Consider the following 25074-nt stretch of genomic DNA (forward strand, 5'->3'; position numbering starts at 1 on the left):
GAGAACACAGGTTGTGGTTTACATATTCCAGTGCACCATATTTTACTCTAAATCATCTTATTAAGCATATCTTTTCTCCCCAAACCACCCTGCCTGCTGCCCTCTGAGTGGATGTCTAGATCTCCTCCCTCATCTGTCAGCCCTATTTGGCTCAGCTTCCTCCACTGGGCCTCCAGCCATGTCTGTCTCATTCCTGAAGTAGAGCCTCCTTTGCTCAACCTTTCTAATCTTGCATTCCCACATCTATCACTTAACTCTGTCCTCATGGGCTAGAGAGGCAATTGTTACAGGGAAGTTGATTTTGCCCTTAGCAAACAGAAAATCCTCTGGTTACTAGAGACTGCCTCCTTAGGAAGAAGGAAGGGAATTGTAAACAATAAAGCCTTTTTCTGCCATCAATTTTTACACTTGATCTTAGCCAAAAGGCCGAGAAGCGATTGCCATCAATTTTTAAAGGATCACACTTGCAGTTTAAGAAGATCAGAGCTAGGGAGCAACTCTCTATTGGCTAGATGGGATGCTGCCCAGTGCATGAATTGCTTAATAAAGCTAATTAAATCTAAAAAAAAAAAAAAAAAAGGCTAAAAAATACAGACTTTTTAACTGACATTTTTCTAACCATGGAAATTTGTTTTCTTTCTTTTTTAAGATTTTATTTGTTTATTTGAGAGAGAGAGAGAGAGACCAAGATAGAAGAGCACAAGCAGGGAGGAAAGGGAGAAACAGGCTCCCTGCTGAGTAGGGAGCCCCACGCGGAGCTCTGTCCCAGGACCCTGGCATCATAACCTGAGCCAAAGGCAGGCACTTAACTGACTGAGCTACTCAGGCACCCCTGGAAATTTGTTTTCAACACAAAAGCTAAGGATCTCTACCTTAACCAGGGTTTGCAGGAATGAGGCTCCTATAGGAAGAGATGAATAAAATCAAAGTCAATAAGGCATTATTAAAAGAGTCAGGCCTGAGGTTTCAACTCAGAGACAAAAGGACACATGTCCCACATTTATGAGGGGCTGGGATGCTCAGGTCTGCGCCTTTAAGACTTTTAGAGGGGAAATCACATGTGCCCACCTTCTACCAGGAGTAATCACCCACTAATTGCCCTCCATGGTTCCCATGGCAGCCAGGAGAGTGTTGGGTTACCTCTCCTCACACTGGGCAGATAGTTGGGACCTCTAGTCTCTGCTGAAAGCTGTACCTGCCCCACCTCCAGCTCAAGCTGTGTCTTCAGTGTGTGAAAGGTAAAGACGCATTCCTTCCCAGAAAGTGCTCTCATCTTAGACCACACCCCACACACCTGTTCCACAGCTCTCCACGGGGAGTGGTTTAACCTCTGGAGGAAAAGGAATGGGAAACATCTTTGTTGATGAGTGTCCTTATGCGTGCAATTCCTACCTACCTTGCACTCAGCCTTAGCTCTGTCTATATTTCCAGGCATGGTACATGGTATAATTGTCATGTTGTTCAAGGGACACTGGAAAGATGAAAACATACCTATACAAATATATCTATATTATACATAGTATATATATACACATATACAAATATGCAATATTCTGATTACACTATTTCTGACTTTGAGGCCAACTTTTCTTTAAAAAAAAGGATTTATTTATTTATTCATGAGAGACACACACAGAGAGAGAGGCAGAGGGAGAAGCAGGCTTCCTGCAGGGAGCCCCATGCGGGACTCGATCCCTGATCCTGGGATCACACCCTGAGCCGAAGGCAGATGCTCAACCATTGAGCCACCCAGGTGTCCTGAGGCCAACATTTCATTACAGAATCTTCTTGCAAAAATCATACTCAGCAAACTGCCATCTCCAACTGTTCCAGGAGTATGCGATTCTAGAATTCAATTCTTCCTCCATTTGAAAAGGCATTATTCAGAGTACACTGGCTTTCTACTTGAACAGCCTTTGAGAGAAAAAGACAGTTTCTCTTGTATCTTTTCCCATTATGTATGAAAGAATTGTCTGTCCTCCCAGAGCCAAGGGACAGATGCCAGGGTGAGCTGTAGCTTGGCAATGTGGGATGACTGTGAAAATATTGACATTTGACAATAGGCCCCAACCGCTATGACAATTCAGCAACTGGCCCAACCAGACCAGCTATGCATGCAGCCAAAAGAAATAGTCCCCAACCTGTTTCCAGATGAAGAGGTTTCTGTTGTGAGACAACTCCTCTGACTCCCACCCCAGGCAGCTACACAACAACACTGATTTATTTGTGACTTACAACCAGAGTCACTCATGTGCAGGGTGATGGATTATCCTCTGTAACCTTCTCTTTTCTCTATTCATAAGACTTTCCCACAACCACCAGATTGGAGGGCATTAGCTTTCAAGGGAAAGTGTTATAGGAGTGAGGGTAGGTCAGAACTTATGATACAAATATGCTGTCATTGCCTCCTGGTCCCCATTACCATGTGCCCGGACTTCAAGGTTGCCTACTGAGTCAAGTAGAATTTGCCTATTTCCCTAGGGGCACCTGGGTGGCTCAGTCAATTGAGCATCTGACTCTTGATTTCGGCTCAGGTCATGATTTCAGGGTCATGGGATCAAGCCCCGTATCTGGCTCTGTGTTCTGCCAGAGTCTGCTGCTAGGGATTCTCTCTCTCCCTCTCTCTCTGTACTCCCTCTCAAATAAATAAATAACATCTTTTAAAAAGAGAATTTGCCTATTTGTCAAATGTTCTCCCTCCCCCAACCCCCATTTTCTGCTTCTTCCATGTATCAGTCAGGGTGCACTCAGGAAAGCACAACCCATATCTGGTATGGGGAACCTGTTATATAAGTATTAGGAAAATCAAAAAGCCAAACAAGGGATGGTGAAGCCACAGAAAGATTAGCAAGAGCAGGGAGCTTTCACCATCCCTGGGGCTGGAGGACCAAGGACAAGAGATGGTGTTAACAGAGTACAGGAGCAAGACCAGAATCACAAAAGTGGTGCTGGAGACACTCCCTCCCTCCCACTCTCAATCTTCCACCAATGCTTCCTACTGACAGCACCCAGTTGGCAAGAGAGCCTGGAAATGTAAGTATAGGGTCAGCCCCTTGTAGTATCAAGAGAAGAGAGCAGACCTGACAGCAAACTGGAAAATGACTGGTATCCTCTGAGAATGTCATTTCTGCAACAAATCAGAGCTCAAAATTCTCAAGTGGACTCTACACACTGATCACATAGCACAAAGTTCACAGGGCAAGGGAGTCAGGTGCTGTCACAAAGGTGAGACCAATGACTGCCCAATGTCTACCTTACCATCAACTGGATGATGTTGAGAATGCTGGTTCATTGACCACATTGAAAGCAAGGATTTAGGCCCTTGAGTTTGTGTAAATGCTTATTGGAAAGATCCAGGAGTGAGAAGGTATTGATCCAGAAACAGATAAAGGGATACAAGAGGTGGTGCATCCGGATGGTCCCCTGGATCTGTCTCTTGCTTCAAGTGTTTGGATGGGACCCAGGGACATGACTTCTTTCAGCCTCCAACCACCCTCCAACCTCTCTTCCAGCTGTCCCGTTGTCTCAGTCATTCTCTGCCTCTGGGATCAGTGAACACCTTGTGTGTGTGTGTGTGTGTGTGTGTGTGCGCGCGCGCGCGTGCATAGCCTTTTATCGGCAACCAACGAGGAACTCCCAGATTTGTCAGAATTATTCCATCAAGGTGGAGGCCACTGTCAACCACTTGTCAACATCCATCTGTGGGTCTCCCATCCCTATCTCTCTCTCTCTGGGCTTCTATTTCAACCCAATGATGTGGTTCTGAAGGACATGGACCACTTATTCCTGGAGTTGGCCAAGGAGAACCACGAAGGTGGAGGCCATGCCCTCTTCCAGGACATGCAGAAGCCGCCCCAGGATAAGTGGGGTAAAACCCTGGACACCAACGGAGCTACTGTGATCCAGGAATGAAACCTGAAACATGCCCTTTTGAATCTGCATGCCGTGCATTCTCCCACGCAGACCCTCAGCTCTGTAACTTCCCAGAGAACCACTTCCTAGATGAGGAGGTGAAACTCATCAAGAAGATGGTCAACCGCTTGACAAATCTCCAAGGGCTGGCTGGCCCCCACACTGGGCTGGGTGAGTATCTCTTCTATAAGACTCACCTGCAGGCACAACTAGGTTCTTTGGGGGCTCAGCAGCCCTTAAGGGACCTCATTGGTGTCCCCCTGTGTCAGGGCTTCTGCATGAGCTTCACTGCAGCTACAAAGAAGCTCTTGAACCACCCTGTAGCCCTCTCCCAAACCCTGGACCAAATGGAAACAATAAGGGCTTTCTTGTAGCAAAAAAAACAAAGGAGAGTCCTGAGGATGGGGGAGGGGATAAGATGCTGGGCATAGATGAAGGGACTGGTTTTAGGTGGAAAGAGATCATCTAGGAAAACAGGGAACAAGAGAAGGTAGATGTAGAAGTAGGAGGCTTAGCATCCAATCGTTCTGTAAAATCATTTTTGTTCAATGTGAGAAAGATTTCAGTTCATATAAGTTTCATAACTGTACTTTCTTTCAGAGCCTTTAATATACTAACATGCACTGTAAGTCAATCAGAGGTTTCCTAATCATTATTGACTATGAATCCCCTTTCCGTGGATACTCAGGGGGCTCACATTCTGGGAAAGAAATCCTGGAAAACACCAACCTACCCAATATATGCTTGGATTTTCCTAGTTATTGAGCAGAGACAATAAGACCTCATCTGACAGTCACTTTGCAATGATATCGTGAAGATAAGTGTTGTTTTTTTTTAAGATTTTTATTTATTTAAGAGAGTGAGAGAGAGAGCACAAGAGGAGTGAGGGGCAGAGGGAGAAGTAGACTCCCCACTCAGCAGGGAGCCCACTGTCAGGCTTGATGCAGGGCTTGATCCTGGGACTCCAGGATCATGACCTGAGCCACCCAGGTGCCCCTGAACATAAATTTGAAAACTACGTTCCTAGTGTAGTTCTCAGGGTAGAGATTCAAACAGCGACAGGCATAAATTCTATCAACAGCATAGAGCAGGCTGATATATGAGAAAGTAGAACAGGCTTTTGTCCAGGAGACCCCCCAGGGTGGCATTTACTTACCTTGCTGAATTTAGCAAAACTCTCAATCTTGCAGGCTCAGAAACTGTTTCCTCAACACACTGAGCGCAGGCAGCTCTCAGAAGCAAGTGCGTGCCCATAAACCAGTATCTGGAGATGGAGACATCAACTAAAATGTATTAATTTATAACAATGGAGCTATATCTCTGCCACATGTGCCATGATAACTTCATTCATTCATTCATTCATTCATTCATTCATTCATTCAAGAATACTTACTGATTGCCTGTTATATGCTGGGCCATGAAATGGGCATAAGATCTAGGCAGAACCTGTGAGTGTCCTTCCCAGGAAGTGATGCATAGACCTCTTTCTGCTGACTTCAGTAAACTTGGGGATGAAAGGTGCTGGGGGATGGTGGATTAAAGGTATCAGAAAGGCCTACCCGCAGAGGGAGTAAGATGAACATGTGAAGAAAAGCGGGACAAAGGGTGTTGAGAACTGGATGGAGAGAGAGTGTCCTGTTGGCAGCAAGTCCATAGTTCCAGTCCAAGACGCCCTAGGTCCTACCCCTTGTAACTCAGAGCCCTGACCTGTATACCTGCTCTCTAACTTATCTGGAACCAGACAGCTTTGAAGTCATTTAGAGCAGCCGAGGTCCTCTCATGATTCATGAGCCTTGACAGAGAAGATGAAAGATACAAGATAAGCAAGAGAGCTTTCAAAGGTCAATGTCTGCAAAATCTGAGAAAAGAGACAAAAGAACGGCATTTTCCTCTCCGTGGCTTAACAAAGCACAGTATTGCCCCATTACAAACAAGAGGGATAGAATCGAGCTAGTCTTTTCAATATCCAGTTGCAGAATGGCTCAGTACTGGCCTGTTTCCTTCCTTGCTGGTTCTCTTCTGCTCACAGCTTCAGCTCAGCCTCCTGCCCCCAGGCTTCATCGTAGCCTGATAAAGGAAGCATCTGACTAGCTCAGGCCCCATAAGCTATGCATCAGCAGGGATGATATTACCCCACTCTGGTTGCAGTGATCCAGTTCTGATAAATGAGCTCTGGTCTCATCAACAGGATCACATCCCCAGCATCCCCAAGTGCTCTGATTATTGGGCTTTTGCCTTGTCTCTTTTCCTGAATTCTTATTTTGGTATGCCTCCTCCCCTCTGGACTGTAGATTTGCTCCTCCCCTCAGGCTGGTGGCCAGCACCTAGCCACCCTCTGACCTGTCTACCTGGATTTTGCTCATCCTGAATTGCTACCTTCCTACTATGCTTATTGCAACAGTTTCAGGAGACTCAATTAATAACCTCGTACTCTCCTTTCAAGTTCTGAGCCAACTGAGAGATAAACAACAGGAGTTGGAGAACAAAGTATCAGCTTTATTTTTTATTTTTTATTTTTTTTAGTATCAGCTTTAAAACTGAAAGAGTGATAGGGAAAAAAATGATAGGGAGCAAGCAGCATGTTGAATGTCTTATACATTTGCTAATAATCTTCACTCCAGAATAAAACTAACTGTTCAGCAGAAGTAGAAACAAGGCATTCTACTCTAGCTCTTGTAACCTGATGATGGTTCTAGGGCTCAGGATGGGCAGTAGTTCCCAGTGATAACTGACCAGGTGGACTTTTCCTAGGATCATCATTGGGTTCCCCCAGAAGCACATACTGATACAATGACTCAAATGCAAACAGTTCATTTTAGGAGCAAACAAAACAAAACAAAACAAAACCAGTAAGAGGGGATGTGAGACAGCATGGGAAAGGCAGTCAAATTAAGGGAGCTCAGACATTATCAAGCCAATTACCATGAGGATGACTGTCATCATGGGGCACTCGGAGCCAGTGTAGACTCATGCTTAAGTATCCTATCCAAGGGATGAGGAGCTTTGGTATTATATACTGACTTCCATTAATCATTGGTTGAAAACTAGTGAGGAGTGAGGGTTGGTGAGAGGAAGGACAGCAATTCCTGGACACCCACAGCCCACCACACACATGAACAAAATGGGCATCAGTGGCCAGAGAACAGCCCTCAGACAAAGTTGCAGGTGCCCACAGTTGGAAGTTGGGCTGATGCTCACTGAGGGAATATGAGTAGAACATCACTACCATCGTTTAGTCTCTGGATTCTATCTTTGACCCAAGGAAAAATATCTGAAAGAAAAGCTCCTCTGCTTTCTGCTCAGGGGTTACTATGACTGGCTTAGGCCACCTCCTCCCACACCACCACCTACCACCACCATCCTGCCATCGGGGCCAAACTATCAGATGGAATAGGTCCTCAGGGCAGTGAAGATCTGACCTAAGCTAGACCAGCCACTCCGACAGCAGCTATTGGGAGGTCAAGGAGAGTGAAATTCCATGCTTGTGTTATCTGAGGACTACCAAGGAAATGAGGAGGAAGGTAAGGATGCGTCACTTTCCCTAACAAACTGTAGAGCTAAAAGAAGTGTTTCTTTAAAAAAAAAAATTCATGAGAGGCAAAGAGAGAGAGGCAGACACATAGACAGAGGGAGAAGCAGGCTCCCTGCGAGGCTGATGTGGGACTCATCCCAGGACCCCAGAACCATGACCTGAGCCAAAGGCAGATGCTCAACCACTGGGCCACCCAGGTGCCCCAAAGAAGCATTTCTAAAGCTGCAATAATAAGACATTTTGATAAACCATGCAAGATGAAAGACTTAATTATTTTCTATTCTTTTTATACAAGAAGGCATTACAAAGTTGGTGTCATATAAAGAAGTAAACAGAATAGACAGATGTAAAACATAGGAAGATGTATTATAGAAGCATAATGGGCACTTAATAATAATTTATACCCCCGCTTTCTTTCTAGTGGGGCACAGAGGCTAGTTGAAGCAGTTCTGGTAGCAGCTCCACATTCTGCACAGAGTCACCACCCCTCTTTGACATCGGGCACTTTTTCTAGGTCTTACTCACTGGGCCATGTGTCTTTCTCTCTTAGAAGCTACTCTCTGAGCCTCCAGTGTTCCCCTTGAAATCTGAGTATCTCTGGAGTTGGTATACATCTGAACCTGGGGTTGATATGGAACAAAGGTGCTCCCTAGTAGTAATTCCAGGAGATTGTGAATTCCCTGATTCTAGAATAGCAGGGAAGGGGGTTCCCTAATCACTCTGTCAAAAGTATTGCGTCTCAGCTCATGCCTGCTTGACACCATGGTAGTAGTCATTGTTGGTACTTCCCTTAGGTTCCTTTACCCAAAGGCCAATCTGGAGCTGCTGGGGGTGCTGCTGCTACAGGTGCTGTGACCTTCTGTGCTCTGCCCTGGGGAATTGCCCTTGGCTGATAGGAGCCACCTCCTGGGATCTTTGTGGAGGGGTTATGTCACCACTCCCTATGATTGACCAAAACTGCAGTGCAGAGGCATCAAGGTGGGGCAACTGTGTGTTATAATTTACACATAATTGTCCAGTAGAATTTTCTGTGGTGACAGAAATGCTTCTGTCTGCCCTGTTCAACGTGGGAGCCACTGGTTGAATAAGGCAAGGAGACCAAGGAACTGAATTTTAAACTTTAATTCCTTTTAATTCCTTTAAATGTAAATAGGTACATGTAGGTGGTGGTTACCATATAAGACTACACAGATCCAGAGCCTCCTATGGATCAGACCGAGGATAGACTTTGCCTGAGACTACTCCCTTTTCCTATCCTATCTCCCTCCTCCTTTACTGGCTTGTCCTGAGATCACAACCTCAATAAATCATCTACCCTCCAACTCCTATGTCAGAATCTGCTTCTGGGGAGCCCAGGGAGACGTTACATTATAGCATTCAGTAGTAGAATACAGAGAGCTTAAACCTTGAATCAGAAAGGTGCAGGGGCACCTGGGTGGCCCAGCGGTTGAGTATCTGCCTTTGGCTCAAGTCATGATCCTGGGGTCCTGGGATCAAGTCCCACATCGGCCTCCCTATGGGGAGCCTGCTTCTTCCTCTGCCTGTGTCTCTGCATCTCTATGTCTCTCATGAATAAATAAAATCTTTTTTTTTTTTTTTTTTGGTAAAGTGCACATATAAGTTCAGTACCAGTCAGAATGTTTTTAGCAGAAAACAAAAGAATCTCAAACTCATCTGGCTAAACAGCAAGGAAACACCTGGAAGTCCAAGGCTAGGACAGCTCTAGGATAATTCCATGACTCAAAGACATCTTGCTGCTCTGTCACCCTGGTGGGCAGGCTTCACCTCTGTACTAGCCTCCCTCTCATTGTCACAAGGTGGCGATCCCAGTGCCAGCCTCCACATTTGGACATAGCCATGCCCAGGAAAAAAGATAATCTTTTCCAGTATGTCTTTTATTAGGAATGAGAAAATCTTTCCCAGAAGCCTGTCTAAACCAATCCCTGGGAAGGGGAATAGGAAAACCACTATTACCATGGACCAATCAGCCCCACCCGCGCAGAGTATGTAGCTGAGCAGAGCAGCGTGGGTACCAAACACGACCGAGCTTCAGCGTGTGTGGGCTCAGAGCGGGATGAAATGAATGTTAGTGAGACAACCACAGTATCAGTTATGGGTTTCTTGAGGCCAGCTTCTTGTACCATGTTCTGTGAACCCCCAAATGAAAATCAGAGGGCAGCCCGGGTGGCTCAGCGGTTTAGCGCCGCCTTCAGCCTGGGACGTGATCCTGGAGACCCGGGATCGAGTCCCACATCGGGCTCCCTGCATGGAGCCTGCCTCTCCCTCTGCCTGTGTCTCTGCCTCTCTGTCTCTCTGTCTCTCTCTGTCTCTCTCTGTGTGTCTCTCATGAATAAATAAATAAAATCTTAAAAAAAAAGAAAAGAAAAGAAAATCAATTAGAGGGCTTGATAAAATGCAGGTTCTAGGGCTCGATCATTGTCTGATAGGAAGGAAGGTAAGGTGAAAAAGAGGCTTACTGAGTTAGAGTCACCCTCGGACTGTTTTTCTGCTCGTGAATGCTGAAGAACCACTAAGGCAAGCTGAAAGCTCAGATTCACCTGGTTGCTTCACTATCAGTCTCCCTGCAGAAGGGATGCAGAGTGTGACCATGTTGCCCCATGTACGCCTCTTTGGTCTAACACTCTCAGTGATGTTAGGATGACAAGAGCGCCGATCGGGTGTGCTTAATATGCATTATTAATATGACTTTCAGCTTCACTTGCTGAATCCATGATTCCTGTTACAACACTCCATGAAAAATAAATGAGTCTGATAATGGCTTCCACTTTATGAGCTAACATATTTAAAAAACATCTGAGAAGACAGAAGTATGAGGTTTGTGGAAAGCAGCATCTGGGACTATTTTTTTTTAACGCAGTAAAAGGTCTCAGGAGGTGATTCTGGCATCTGGAGAGCAGCTGCCACCAACAGTAAAGCCTAGCTGTTTATGTTCTCAGTACCACAAAATGGAGTCTGATATAATGCTGTCTCCAGTTAAGCGACATCAATCACCAGGGAGAAAGCCTTGGCAGTGACCGACATCATGTCACAGGAGGGACTTGTTGCTGGAGCAACTACACAGTGATCAGCTCCATGGGAATAATTTGATTCTTTTTGCCAAGTGCCTGCTTAAATTCTTCATTGGAGGGATCCCTGGGTGGCTCAGTGCTTTAGTGCCCGCCTTCTGCCCAGGGCGTGACCCTGGAGTCCCGGGATCGAGCCCCACAACGGGTTTCCTGCATGGAGCCTGTTTCTCCCTCCACCTGTGTCTCTGCCTCTCTCTGTGTGTCTCTCATGAATGAATAAATAAAATCTTTAAAAAAAAATTCTTCATTGGATGCCTGAAAATCATTTCAAAATTTAATATATCCAAAACAAAATTATTTTTTAAAAGATTTTGTTTGTTTATGAGAGAGACAAAGAGAGAGAGGCAGAGACATAGCCAGAGGAAAAAGCAGGCTCCCTGTGGGGAGCCCAATGCGGGACTCCATCCCAGGACCCCAGGATCACGACCTGAGCCAAAGGCAGACGCTTAACCACTGAGCCACCCAGGAGCCCCTAGAATGTGAACTTAAAACATCAACATAAAATTTTAAGGTAACAAAAGTGCTTTTCCTTTTGGTATCACCATACTATATGCACCGATGGAAGACATTTGGCTTGGGAACGATGTTATGTGAAAACATTTTAGGGGTTAGATTAGCACAGCCCCAGTGTGAGCCTAGACTATGGATCCTGGGCTGAAAAGAATGGGATTTAATGGCCCACTCAAATTCTACAGGTCAGCTGCATCTGGAATATGTGGGTCTTGGTCTGGGTGTTACAACTGAGACAGGATCTTAACAGAAGGTAGACAAATCCCTTGTCCTAGGCATCCATTCCTCACAAGTCATGACTGCTGTCTGCTAACAGCGCCCACCTGTACCCGCTCCTGGAACCCCTTACAAGGGAAACAGGAACCACTTTACTCTGGAAGGTTGCTCCTAACTCCTCATACTTCCAGAGCCAATGCCTGAGTGGCATAGAATATAAAAGGCTGAACCAAACATCTCATGGTGAGATCTCTATGATGCTATTCATGCTCCGGAGCTGCCCTGGGGATCACCCTTAGCCTCGGCTCCAGCTGAGAACACATACCTGCTCATCTCTGTCTCCTGCCCCATCCAGCATCCCTCATATCCCTACAGGTGTACCCTGAGGGCTTGCCTCCAGCAAATCACTTGCACAAGACTCCCTGTCTAGGGAACCCGACCTGAGAGAGAAGTATAGGATGATGAGGGCCCTAGAAATTGTATCATGTAAGGAGGGATAAAGGACACAACATAGTCTAAGAATACAAAGTATGGAAATGAAAAAAATAGACAATAGAAAAAGGACAGATTGGATGGAAATGAGACTAAGGCAGAATTTGGCTCAGTATCAGAAAGAACTTTCTAATACTAAAATATTTACAATGTAGATATAGACTGCCTTGCAAATTGGCAACCTGCAAAGGAAATATTCATTCAGAATCCAGAGGACTGTTGGATGAGGAGACTCTGGGCATTGTCTGGTAGGTGGTTGGTAAGACCAAAGGCAACACTCTAGTTGTTATTATTCTAGGTGGCCACAAGATGGCAGCAACAGAGAAGTCCTCAAAAGATGATTAACCAGAAAATTCTAGTTGGTCCACAAATTTAATTCAGATCTTCAGACATTATAGGAGGTGTTGTATATACCATTTTAAGCCCTTATAGATTTATGACACACAAAATTACAAAGGAAAAGCATTTTCACCAAATTGCGTATTTTACTATTGGAAAAAAATAAAATCTAAGAGGTCAAACCCTAATCATTAAGGTCACACTGAATCATTACATTCTGATAATGATGCTACTTCCATCCTGCACACTGATTTCTAGGTCCAGTCATTGTGTACCTTCCAGGGGAGGAATCTGTGTTTGAAATAGGCTCAACAATGAGGCTACATGGCTGGCCTCAGCCTTTCCTAGCCCGTGGTCCTCCAGAAAAAATTCTCCATATTGTTGGGCCTCTTCCTGCATTCACCTCAAAGTCTACAGAAAGATGTACTGGTACTGAGGGCCTGACACAACTCTCTTGGGGAACCCAATACCTGTGATTCTATGAAGCAACTTTACATCAAAGTTCTGTTTCCAATCCTGAGCCCAATTAATCTTACCAGGACCCACAACCCTCCATGTCTGGTCTCCATCTATGTCCAGTACCTGGCCTCCAAGATGGCCCCCTAGTCATTCTTTCCTTTTGGTATCCATGCACTTGTATCGTTCCCACCCACACTAAATCATGGCTGGTCCTTGTGATGAATAAGATACTGGAGAAGTGATGATGGATGTCTTCTGAGGCTAGATGGTGAAAAATGTTGCATTTCCACCATACTCTTTTTGTATCACTCACTCTGGAGGAAACCAGATGCCATATTGTTGAGACATTTAGTTAACCCTATGGAGAGTTTCTTGTGGGAGAGTACTGAGGCCTCTTGCCAACAGCCAGCACTGGCTTGCCATCCATATGAGTGAGTTATCTTGGAAACAGGACCTCTAGACCTAGATGAGCTGTCAGGTGACCACAGCTCTGGCCAATATCTTTTTTTTTTTTTTTAAGTTTCTTTTTTTTTTAAATTTATTTATGATAGTCACAGAGAGAGAGAGGGAGAGAGAGAGAGAGGCAGAGACAGAGGGAGAAGCAGGCTCCATGCACCGGGAGCCCAATGTGGGATTTGATCCCGGGCCTCCAGGATCGCGCCCTGGGCCAAAGGCAGGCGCCAAACCGCTGCACCACCCAGGGATCCCTCTGGCCAATATCTTAACTGCATCCTCAGGAGAGAATCTAGGTCTGAACTACCCAGCTATGCTGTTCCTGTGTTCCTGACCCACAGAAGCTTTGAGATAATGTTCATTGTTGTTTTAAGCCACTAAGTTTGACAGTAATTTATTATGCAACAATAGATAACTAATACAACACCCTAAATGCCAGCTTCCCTCACTATATACATTCCCTTTTCAAACATTTTCCTCTGGCTGCTGCCCTCACCATTCTAGGTAAGTAACAACAACTTGCTAACTATGAAATGCAATAGACATTTTCTAACATTTACATTACTAAATATCTGCTTTATTTGACAATGGGAAATCTCCTAGAGAATTCCTACTCCCTGGCTTCCATGATGCTCTACCAACCTCGTACTACAGATTTTCTCTTTCAGGTCTTCCTGCCTCCTTCTCCTCCAAAGAGGCTCCTTTTCCACATGCCATACGACTGTTAATGTTGCCTCAGAGTCTACCTTTGTTCTCTTTGTTTGACCCTGAGTCAACTCTGTGGGCCATCCTCTTGTTCCCCTGACTATCACTCTGCAGATGACTACCAAATCCATCTCTCCAGCCTACATCCCACTCCAGAACACGACTCTCTCATATCCACCTGTGTGCAGGCAGTGATGTGCTGGAGCCCACAGTGATTCCTGAGAACCAATTGTACACATCTCTTCCTGACTGTTTAGCATTGTCACAGGGGTAGCTTGAAATTGGCCACAGTGGGAGTATTTACACCATGGCATTCAACAAATGCTACTAATCAGGGCTTTATCAAAATCCAGTTGATAAACACATCACTGTTCAACCAGATGCTTCACTTTCTGTGTCCCATAAATACCTCAATTTAATATGTCCCAAACTTGAGTCTTATTTTTTCATTCATTTATTAAAAATTTTGTTTATTTTATTCAAAAATATTTCCTACAGTTTTTTCAGGTTCTAGTGAAGGAGAAACATCTGTACCTTCAATAAACTTGCATTCCATGTTTAGGGAGCAGCAGATGCCTCAGATAGGGATAGGTCTGGCATGAGGCAAGTAGAGATCAGCCATGAAAGGCTTAATAAGCCTGATAATTGCCTTGGACTCTTCCTGAAGGCAGTGGGAACTCACTTACTTAGGGGTTTTAAGCCTAATGACATGACTTGGTTTGCTTTTTGGAATGTTCGCTGCTATTAGAGTCTTGGAAAGAGTCTAAATACAACTCACTTTCCCCTTTGAAAGTCTTCTCTTGGCTTCCAGAAAAACAGACTCTATGGTTTCTTTCCTACTTCTCTGTTAACTCTTTTGCTGATTTCTTGTCTTGTCCTTGACCTGTTGGTGAACCCACAGGCTTTTGCCCTTGCTCCCTACAATCTACTCCCAACATTGCAGCCAGTTATTCTTTTAAAACTTGAATCAGGGCAGCCCGGGTGGCTCAGCGGTTTAGCGCCGCCTTCAGCCCAGGGCGTGATCCTGAAGACCTGGAATCAAGTCCCATGCCTGCTTCTCCCTCTGCCTGTGTCTCTGCCTCTCTCTCTGTGTGTGTCTCTCATGAATAAATAACTAAAATCTTTAAATAAATAAATTAATTAAAATATGAATCAGATCTTGTTATTCTTTGGAGAGTCCTATTCTTAGGACCCTCCAATGGCTTACTATTTCATTCAAAGTGAAGTCAAAGCTCCTTACATGAGGCCCAAATGATCTGCCTTGCTTATCTCTCTAACCTCTTGCTTACTCTGCTACAGCCACCCTGTCTGTCCTTGCACAAACTAGAAATGCTTCTGCCTCAGACCCTGGTTCTTCTGTCTACCTGGAAACCTCTTTGCCCAGATATCCCACAGTTCAGTCCCCCCCCTTTTTTTTTTTAAAGATTTTATTTATTTATTTATTTATTCATGAGACACACAGAAAGAGGCAGAGATGTAGGCAGAGGGAGAAGCAGGACTTGATCCCAGGACCCTGGGATCACAACCTGAGCCAAAGGCAGACGCTCAACCACTGAGCCACCCAGGTGCCCCTCACAGTTCAGTCCATGATCTTCTTCAAGTCTTCTCTCAAATGTCACCTTTTCAGAGACATCTTCTCAACCACTTTGTTTAAAATTTCAGTTCTTCCTCCCATCCTGATACCCATTCTCCACTCTAGGAGTGAGATTAGGCTCCAGATAGAGTTGGCCACGGTTGCAAGTCCGCAAAGATGGAGGAGGGAAATGCATGTGATGGTCAGGGGCTACTGATATGGGAAAGCCAGGCTTTGAGAGGATAAATCCTCTCAGATAGGACAAATCCTAACAGACTCTCTGTGGAATCTAGGACTTCTCTCAGGTCAGCACTTTCTCCAGCATTCCGTCTTTTTGAACAGTGATACATGAAATTATTTTAACAATACAATTACATTTTCAAGTCCAGTTCTTTGTACTCACTGGGTACTTCCAGGAGGCTCATTCTCCCGTTGAAGCAGTATGGGCTATATCTATATCTAGTTTCCAAGGATCTTATTAGAACAGGAAGTGTTTTAGGTTTTTGTTCCAACTCTGCCAGTTATCTGGGTCCCTGTCTATACCATAATTCTCTGTCTCTGACCACTATTTACCTTTTAACACAATGGTAGAAGTCTCTGCCTGTTGGATCTTTTCTTTATGATATCTTACTGGCTTTGTCTCAGGTTTATTAGTCTGTCAGGCTGGGCCCCAGGGGCATTTCTGAAGCATAATTATGTTTTGGGTGTGGGTGGCTGTGCATGTAGGGTTGGTCTGGGGCTTCGAATCTAAAGTTCAATTTGTGATAATGAAAATTGATAATTAACTATTTGGATTCATATAATCACATTTTATTGACAACAACAACAATAATAGCCATCATTTACTGAGTGCCTGTTATTGGCCAGCTGTTACATTAAATTGAAGTAGAGACTGTTTAAGGATAAGAAATTCACTCCCATACAGTCAGGGATAGAGCCAGGATGTAGATTCAGGCTGACTGACTCAGGAACCCATTCTATTCTTTGACAAGCACCTCCTCCTCATATTCTCCCCTCCTCCATGGCTCTTGTTTCTCTTCATATGGGTTCCCAACTGTTTGCTGCCCCAACTCACTGGACAGGTGACATTGCCCAGCACAACCCACTTCCCTGGCTCATCCCGTTTTTAAAATATGCAGCCCGATCCTGCTGGCTCGCTCTCCCTCCATCTCCAGCTCTCACTGATTATGGCCCCGCAGTGAGTCCAACAGCACCATGGGAACCTCTGCTATAGGAGAAAGATGGCTAGTCCCACCCCATGCAAGTTCCATTCCACCTCCCACCTGATTTCTCATACTTCCTCTCCTGGAGTCTGCCCTTGAACCAGGCCAAGCAGAGTTCTTGAGAGGCTTTGCCGATAATGTCCTCCACACATGGAATATGTCCCATCCCTTCCAGTTGTATATGTCAGCTCACATCCCACATTTTCCGGGAATCTTTCTGTACAAGTCAGGGTTCTCAGGGTGCCAGAAACAGACACTGATCCTTAAAAAATCTTATTGGAATGATATAAGAAAGCTCACAGAATATATAGGATCTGACCTGGCAGGTCCCTGAAAGAAGAGGAATTCAGGTACCTGAGGAATCCAGGCAGCAGGAGTTAATGGGTGGTCCTTTTAGAAAGCTTCAGGATAGATTTTCCATCTTATGTTCCTGTGCTCAAGATTCAAATTCCTGGAAGAAAGAGCATGAATTTCCTGGTGGGTCACTTGGTCACACATATCCCGTGGCCACCACACTTTAATTGAAAATCCCATCAAGACTGTGCAATAGGTTGGGGCAGTTTTGAGGGGATAACCAAAGTGCTACAACCAGAAGAAGGGGAAAGGGAGACCAAGCAGATCAGACATGTGGTCCACAGCCTTTTCTTCCTTCTCTCAAGCCTTAGGGTCTAAGACCGCATTGCTGTCTTCTCTTGGGGTGGCCTCTCACCTGCCTATCTTGCCTACAGTTGTCATTAAAGCTTTGTGCAGCAAAATCACCCCAGGGCCATCATTGTTCTTGTTTCAGAAAGTCTCTAAACCCCTTGGAGCCAAGAGCTGAGGCTACCAATTCCATTGTTTGCTCAGAGCCCCACTATTGGTCAGGTAACAGCTGGGTGATCTGCTATATGTTGAGTGGAAGAACAGAACGCCAAGGAGGTGAGGGGCTCTAGGTAAATAGGAAGCTTTCCCTAGGGGAGCCCTTTACCCCCAAAATGCACCTATTTCCTGGTAAGAGCAACTAGTTCAAGAAGCTCTGGGGGGATTTCTATAGATCGTGTGCAGTTCAAGGCAGCTTCCACTAGATCAGGCTCCTCTAGACATCTGCCATGGTTAGATGTACTTCTGAAACTGTCCCGGTCATTGAATCTTCTTTCTCTCTCTCTCTCTCTCTCTCTCTCTCTCTCTCTCACTTAGTCTTTTGTTTAAAACCCTTACTAAGAACCACTGACTTTCCCTTTGCTAACCTGCAGTTTGGGAAAGAGACTGGACAGGGATTCAGGCATGTGCATCTGGGGCCAGCTCAATCTTCAACTTATTGTTCATTCATTCATTCATTCATTCACTCATTCAACAAGGCATTCAGAACCTACTATGTGCCAGACACTGTTCAAGGCACTGGTGGGGATGCAACAGTGACCAAAGAGACCAAGTTCCTACACTGCTAGAGCTTATATCCACACATGTGAGTGTCCATTTCCTGGAGGTGGGAGGTCTTCCTCAGATCTCATGGCTTTTTCAGAACTTTCATTCTAGATTCATAGGAAGGGAAGACAATTTTCTATATCTTGTTCAAGGCAAAGGGGTATCCAAATTACCCCAAGAGGTAAAACATGGTGGTGGTGTTTTTGAATCTGGATGAAAGGCTGGAGAAAGATAGAAGCAGAGACAGAGAGACACCACATAATAAAAGCTCCACAAAAGTTTATTCAATGCCATGTCCCCAGTCCCTACAACAATGCTTGACACATAATGCATGTTTAATAAATATCTCTTCAGTGGATGAGTCACATGGGAAAGACAAAAAGGGTGGTTGGGAGGGAAAACTTCCTTACTGTGACCTTAGGCCATTGCATATACTTCTTTCCCTCTTTCCTGCTTTGGGAATACTGCTCCTTCAAAGCAGCCCTTTCTGTAACTTCCCCACCTCCTCAGACATTTGGACACAAGCGGGTCCAGGCCAGAGGACCCAGCATTAAACTGTGGGCTCTGCTTCTTCTCACTCTCCATGGTGCTAAGAAGAGGCTCTGGCTCATTATTGCCTATAACACGGAGCTTTTCCCTCTTCTGATGGAAATATTCCCTCTCTTAATCTTTGTGTTCCTTCCTCAGAGAGGAGAATGTTTGCTTCTTAAGCAGAGAATATGATCTTCCTTAATGGTCTTAGGCCTACAGTCACAGATTTGTGTGCACACAGAAATAAACCAGGCAGGTAATGTGATAGACAATAAGGAGTGCTAGGGACTGTGGCAAACTGGATCTCAGCCCTCTGTGGCCAAAACCATACTCTGAAAAAGCACTATGTGGGGATGGCTCAGTTGGTTAAGCATCTACCTTCAGTTTAGGTCATGATCCCAGGGCCATGGGATCAAGCCCCCTGTTGGGCTCCCTGCTGCTTGCCACTCCCCCTGTTTGTGTGTTTGTGCTCTCTCTCTCTCTCTGTCAAATAAATAAATAAATAAATAAATAAATAAATAAATAAATAATTTTAAAAAGAAAGAAAGAAAAAGTACTGTGTGGACCAAAAGAACCTTCTCTGTAGACACCCTAAGACCAGTGGACCATCAGTTTACGACATCTACCAGTCACTGGGAGCAAGCTAGAAAGACTTGTCCACTTTTCACTTGTCACTCTACAGCAAGCCTCCCCTGAGACCACAGGACTGTCTGCCTGAATGGTGTGGGGAGAGGAAGACATGCTCACTGGAAAATAGAATGTATGTTAATATCTTAAAATACCCTGCTAGATCCACATTGGCTCAGGTGGCAACTTGTCATGGGCTAAACTGCATAAAATTGCTGCAGAGGCACAATTACTGGCTCTAACAAAAGCTGCCTTTTAGAGGGGAGAGTCTGGGTCAGAGGATCAATTTTCTGATGAATCAGTGAACAATTCTGAGTGGAACTAATCAGGCTCATAATGTGTCACCCTTTCTTTATAACCCCTAGTTTAATGATCTGAACTCTGGCTATCCACCTGTGACTTCCCCACCACCTCCTCCTGCTTTCCCAACATGTGTGCAAACACATTGCATATGCATGGCACACGGGGACACACACAGAGAATGAGGATGTAGAAAAGTAGGTTTGAGGGATAAGAAGTCTCAGAGAGATGCTAGAGCTTCCTGGTAGGATTGGAAATGAGAGATACTAGAGGATGATGTCCAGTGGAAGGAATTTATCTTTTCCTGCCTCCAGGGAATCCAGAAGTTCTCAGGGAAGCATAGTCTTGGGTAACAAATTAGCTCCTTAGCAAGGCAAATTCCTGGAGGATTACAAGATGGGGAGTGTGCCCAGCAGCATGTTTAGTTACTGATGCTAAGGGAATAGAAAGGGTAATCAATTATTTTTTTTCCCTCAGGATTCCAACTGATGTTATCCCATGAAGCATTGGGTCCATGTCAGGTCAGGTCTGGATTACCCATCGTATTAGTTAAGGTTATACTGGTTTTAGGGCAGAGAAATGGACTTTGGCTGACTTAAACAAAAAGGCGGATTATTGGAAAGTTCCTGGGGGCTCTTATGAAATCAAAGGAAAGTTGAATAACCACAGCTTGGCAAGGGAAGGAGCGGAGCTCCATGGTTGTGTTGGTACAATTGTTTCAGCCTGCCTGGGCTTTCTCACTCTTTGGGGAAAGAAGATCTTATAGGTCCTGTGAGTTAGCTTGGGTTCCCTGCCAGCAGAGGGATCCTGGTGCAAGTGATTTTTCTGGGGAGTGCTTTCAGCAGAAATCTGCAAGGCAGTGAGGGAAGCAGGGTAGAACAGAAGTTAATCTATTTTCAGTCTGATCCTACAGTGGAATCTGCAGTGTTACCCCATTTTGAAGCAATGGAGTATGCCTTTTGTACCCCCATGTCCATCAGTTATTAGCTGCAGGCATAGTTTCTCAAGCATTTTTGGGCAAGGCTATTCAAAAGAAGGGGGTAGCTGTGAGCAGCTAGCAGCCAACACTCAGAGCAGTTGGGGGCTGGTCCATTGCCCTTGCAAGACGATCTAGGATCTAGGCAGAGCACCAACTGTATCCATCCGTGGCACCTGGCTTGGGTAAGGTGTGCACCCAAGAACAACCAGCCATTGAGAAAAAGAAAGGCCAAAACCTGAGATCTAGACATGGCAGCAAGGGCTGTTTCCAGAGGTAAGTGAACAGAAGAGTGAAGGGCAGCTATGCCAAATGGTGTCCAGCATATATCTACTTGTGTCACTTCCACTGAAAATATCCTTCTGGACAGTGTGCAGAGCTGTGGCCAGCTGTGTCTCTTCTTCAGTAAGAATACTTGCTTCCCAGGTACCCAACATAATCTTCCTTCATGGCTTTAGCCTTGCTGCCACAAGTTCTAATGTAAGCAGAGATAGGCTGGCCAAGTGTGTCAATTGTCATAGACAATAGGGAGTGGAGACAGTCTACCACAGTCCTTGACACTCTATGTTGTCTATCACAGTTGATATTACTGCCTGTCCTCTCTCTGTATGCATTTGAATGTATGGTCCCAAGCCTAAACCCATTAAGGAGGGTTTATGTTAGGTGCCTATTTACCTAAAAGTAGAATCTGTAAGTCATAGAGTATAAATGTGTTGAGCTTTAGTAGACATTGCCAAAGAGTTTCCCACAATGGTTGTATCATTTGATACTACTTTTGATAGTGCATGAAAGTTCTAATTGCCCCACATCCTTACCAGCACTTGGTAATGTTTGTCTTATCTCATAGTGATTTTAATCTGTATCTCTCTGATGACTGATAAAGTTAAGCATCATTTTATATGCCACTTTTTACTGATTTATGGGAATGCTCTACATATTCTGTATATAAGCCCTTTGTCAGATATATATCTAAAAATATATATTGATATGTATAGCTATAGATGCATATATGCACAGATACATATAGAATGGGAGAAGATATATATAATTTATATGTAAATATATTTATTATATAACTTTATATTTAAATATAAATATGTTAATATTAATTAATTTATTATTATACTCATTTATTAATTTATTATGGTATTTAAAAATTTATTAACTGAATAGTAACATATTTATATTTAAATATTTCTTCAAAATATATATGAAAATAAATGTTTAATACAAATATATCTATTTATAATATATATTTACATGTATAATATGCTATATATATATGTAAATCACTCTGTGACTGGCTTGCTTTTTAAACATTTTCTTAAATAATTTTTCTTAAGATTTTATTTTTGGAGACACCTGGGTGGCTCAGTGATTGGGCATCTGCCTTCGGCCCAGGGCTTGATCCTGGAGACCTGGGATCGAGTCCCACATCAGGCTTCCTACCTGGAGTCTGCTTCTCCCTCTGCCTCTCTCTCTCTCTCTGTCTCTCATGAATAAATAAATAAAATCTTAAAAAAAAAAGATTTTATTTTTGGGTCACCAGAGTGGCTCTGTCAGTTAAGTATATGACTCTTGGTTTCAGCTTAGGTCATAGATCTTGGGGTTCTGGGATTGAACCCTGGGCAGGGCTCTAGGCTCAGTAGGGAGTCTGCCTAAGGATTCTCTCTTTCCCCTCCCTCTATTCCTCTTCCCACTTTCAATAGCTCCTGCTCTCTTTCTCTAAAATAAAGAAATCTTTTTTAAAAATAAAGATTTTAAGTAAGCTCTACACCCAATATGGGGCTCAAACTCACAACCCCAAGATCCAGAGCCGCATGTTCCACCAACTGAGCCACTCAGGCACCCCTCTTAAATAATTTTTATAATGAAAACAAGAATTTGGGGTCTCTGGCTGGCTCAGTTGGTGGAGCATGCAACTCTTGATCTCAGGGTTGTTGAGTTCAAGCCTCATATTGGATGTAGAGATTACTTAAAAATAAAATCTTAAAAAAAAAGAAAAGCATTTGAATTTAATTTAGTCCAATTTATCAATTTTTCCCCTTAATATTTAGCATTTTATGTTTCCTATTTAGGAAATCTTGGCCAATATCATGGTCATATTGATAATCTCCTATTTTTTTTCCTAAAAGCTTTACTCTACTTTTCACATTTAGAAATACAATTCATCTAGAATTTATTTGTTGTGTTATGAGTTAGGAGTTGAGTTCCCACTGCCCCATATTGATAGCTAATTACTTAGCACAATTTATGGAAAAGACCATCCTATCCCAAATAGACTACTGTTGTGCCATCTTTGTCAGAATCAAATGATAAAACATGTATGAGTCTATTTCTGGTCTGTTTTCTTTCATTGGTTTACTTGTTTATACTTGTGCCAGTGTCAAACTATCTTAGTAATATTGCGCTATACTGTCTCAGGGTGACTGTCCTGGTTTTCCTAGTACAATCTGCACACACCTTTGCAGAGATATTGAGATATATTTCCATTGAGATATAATTCGCATACAATTTTATATTTGTTTAAGTTATACAAGATAATGATTTGATATATGAAAGTTTCTGGGTTTTGGTACGCCTGGGTGGCTCAGGTGTTAAGCATCTGCCTTCAGCCCAGGGCATGATTCTGGAGTCCCAGGATCAAGTCCCACATCGGGCTCCCTGCATGGAACCTGCTTCTCCCTCTACCTGTGTCTCTGCCTCTCTCTGTGTGTGTCTCTCATGAATAAATAAATAAAATCTTAAAAGAAAATGTCTGGGTTTTAAAACTGAAAGTATTGCATCTCAGAAAACCCCCCAGACTCTGGCAAACTAGGATACTTGGCTATCTTCCTAAGTTGTGATATCTGGTGATGTAGATTCTCCTTGTTTTTCTCCAAAATTGCCTCAGCTATTCTTCACCCGTTGCATTTCTTTAAAATTTTTAGAATCAGGTTGACAATTTCTACAAAAGAAAGAAAGAAAGGAAGAAAGAAAGTCTTTGGGGATTTTCCTTGGGACTGCATTAGCCTATAAATAATTTGAGGAAATTGGTTGCATATCTTTCATTACATTTATTCCCACATATTTAATGTTTTTTGATGCTATTGTAAATAGTCCCATATTATTTTTTAAAAGATTTTAATTGTTTATTTATTTTGAGAGAGAGAGCAAGAGCAGGGAGAGAGGCAGAGGCAGAAGAAGAGGGAGAAGCAGACTCCCTGGTGAGCAGGGGCCCAAACAGGATCTGGGGATCATGACCCATGCCAAAGGTGGACACTTAACCAACTGAGCAACCAGGTGCTCCAATAGTCCCATTTTTAAAATTTTATTTTTATTTTTGGTGTTATTACATTCTGATATAGAAATAAAATGAAATTTTGGAGGCTGACCCTCATCCAGTGGCATAACTGAATTCACCTATTAATTATAATAATTTATAGAGTCTTTTAGATATTATATGCATACAATCACTTTCTGCAAAAAAGGATCATTTTTTCTCTTTGCCATCTGTATGTTTATTTTTTCACTTTCTTGTCTTAGTGCACAGGCTGAAAACTCTAGTGCAATGTTGAATAAAAGTGGGGACAGGGTCACACAATTATCTTTTAATTTTATCCTATGGAAGATATTGTTTGTTTATTTTAAAAATGTTTTGGGATCCCTGGGTGGCGCAGTAGTTTGGCGCCTGCCTTTGGCCCAGGGCGCGATCCTGGAGACCTGGGATCGAATCCCACGTCGGGCTCCCGGTGCATGGAGCCTGCTTCTCCCTCTGCCTGTGTCTCTGCCCCTCTCTCTCTCTCTCTCTCTCTCTCTCTGTGACTATCATAAATAAATAAATAAAAATTTATAAAAAAATAAATAAATAAAAATGATTTATTTATTTATTTATGTATTTATTTATTTATTTGAGAGAGAGAGAGAGAGAGAGAAAGCAAGTGCATGAGTGTGGGGGTGGGGCAGAGGGAGAAAGAAAGAATCTTAAGCAGATTCTGGATCTCATGAGCCTGAGATCATGAACTGAGTTGAAACCAAGAATCAGATACTTAAGTGACTATACCACCCAGGCACACTTCGGAATAATATTTTTTTAAAGTTAAAGAACAATCTTCTGGGGTTCCTGGGTGGCGCAGTCAGTTAAATGACTCTTGGTTTTAACTTAGGTCATGACCTCAGGCTTATCAAATTGAGCCCCTTGTCAGCTACACCCTGTCCAGAGTCTACTTGAGATTCTCTCTTGTTCTCCCCCTGCCTCTCATACTTGTGCTCTCTCTCTTTCTCTCAAATAAATAAATAAATAAATAAATTTTTTTAAAAAGATTTTTGTTTATTTATTAATGAGACACACACATACACACACACACACAGAGGCAGAGACACAGACTAAGGGATAGCAGGCTCTCTATAAGGAGCCCGATGTGGGACTCGATCCTGGATCCCGGGATCACACCCTGGGCCAAAGGCAGACGTCCAACTGCCGAGCCACCCAGGCATCCCAATAAATAAATCTTTAAAAAAATATTGTGTGGGAAGCCTGGGTGGCCCAGCAGTTTAGCGCCGCCTTCAGCCCAGGGCCTGATCCTGGAGACCTAGGATTGAGTCCCACATCGGGCTCCCAGCATGGAGCCTGCTTCTCCCTCTGCCTGTGTCTCTGCCTCTCTCTCTCTCTGTATCTCTAATAAATAAATAAAATCTTTAAAAAATTTTTTCAAAAAAAATATTGTGTGTATGGTGGCCAATGAGTAGTTTTATGG

At 43.7% G+C, this 25074-nt stretch overlaps 1 long non-coding RNA gene across 2 annotated transcripts in view; it reads right to left on the bottom strand.

The window, feature by feature from the left end:
- Nucleotides 1-1629: 1629 nt before the first annotated feature.
- The window catches only part of LOC140614278 (uncharacterized), a 29592-nt gene continuing 6147 nt past the window's right edge, over nucleotides 1630-25074 (bottom strand). Inside the window, exons 1-4 of one of the 2 annotated variants that reach the window (XR_012015169.1) lie at nucleotides 17210-17285; nucleotides 16855-16951; nucleotides 5069-5176; nucleotides 1630-1914 (exon numbers count right to left, since the gene is read on the bottom strand). This is a non-coding gene — a long non-coding RNA (uncharacterized lncRNA). Of the gene's footprint in view, nucleotides 1915-5068; nucleotides 5177-16854; nucleotides 16952-17209; nucleotides 17286-25074 lie in introns of those variants that run through there. The other variant, XR_012015168.1, reaches the window with a different exon arrangement.

Source organism: Canis lupus, chromosome 22 (genome assembly GCF_048164855.1).
Source record: "Canis lupus baileyi chromosome 22, mCanLup2.hap1, whole genome shotgun sequence".
In the NCBI taxonomy this organism is placed as follows: Eukaryota; Metazoa; Chordata; class Mammalia; order Carnivora; family Canidae; genus Canis; species Canis lupus.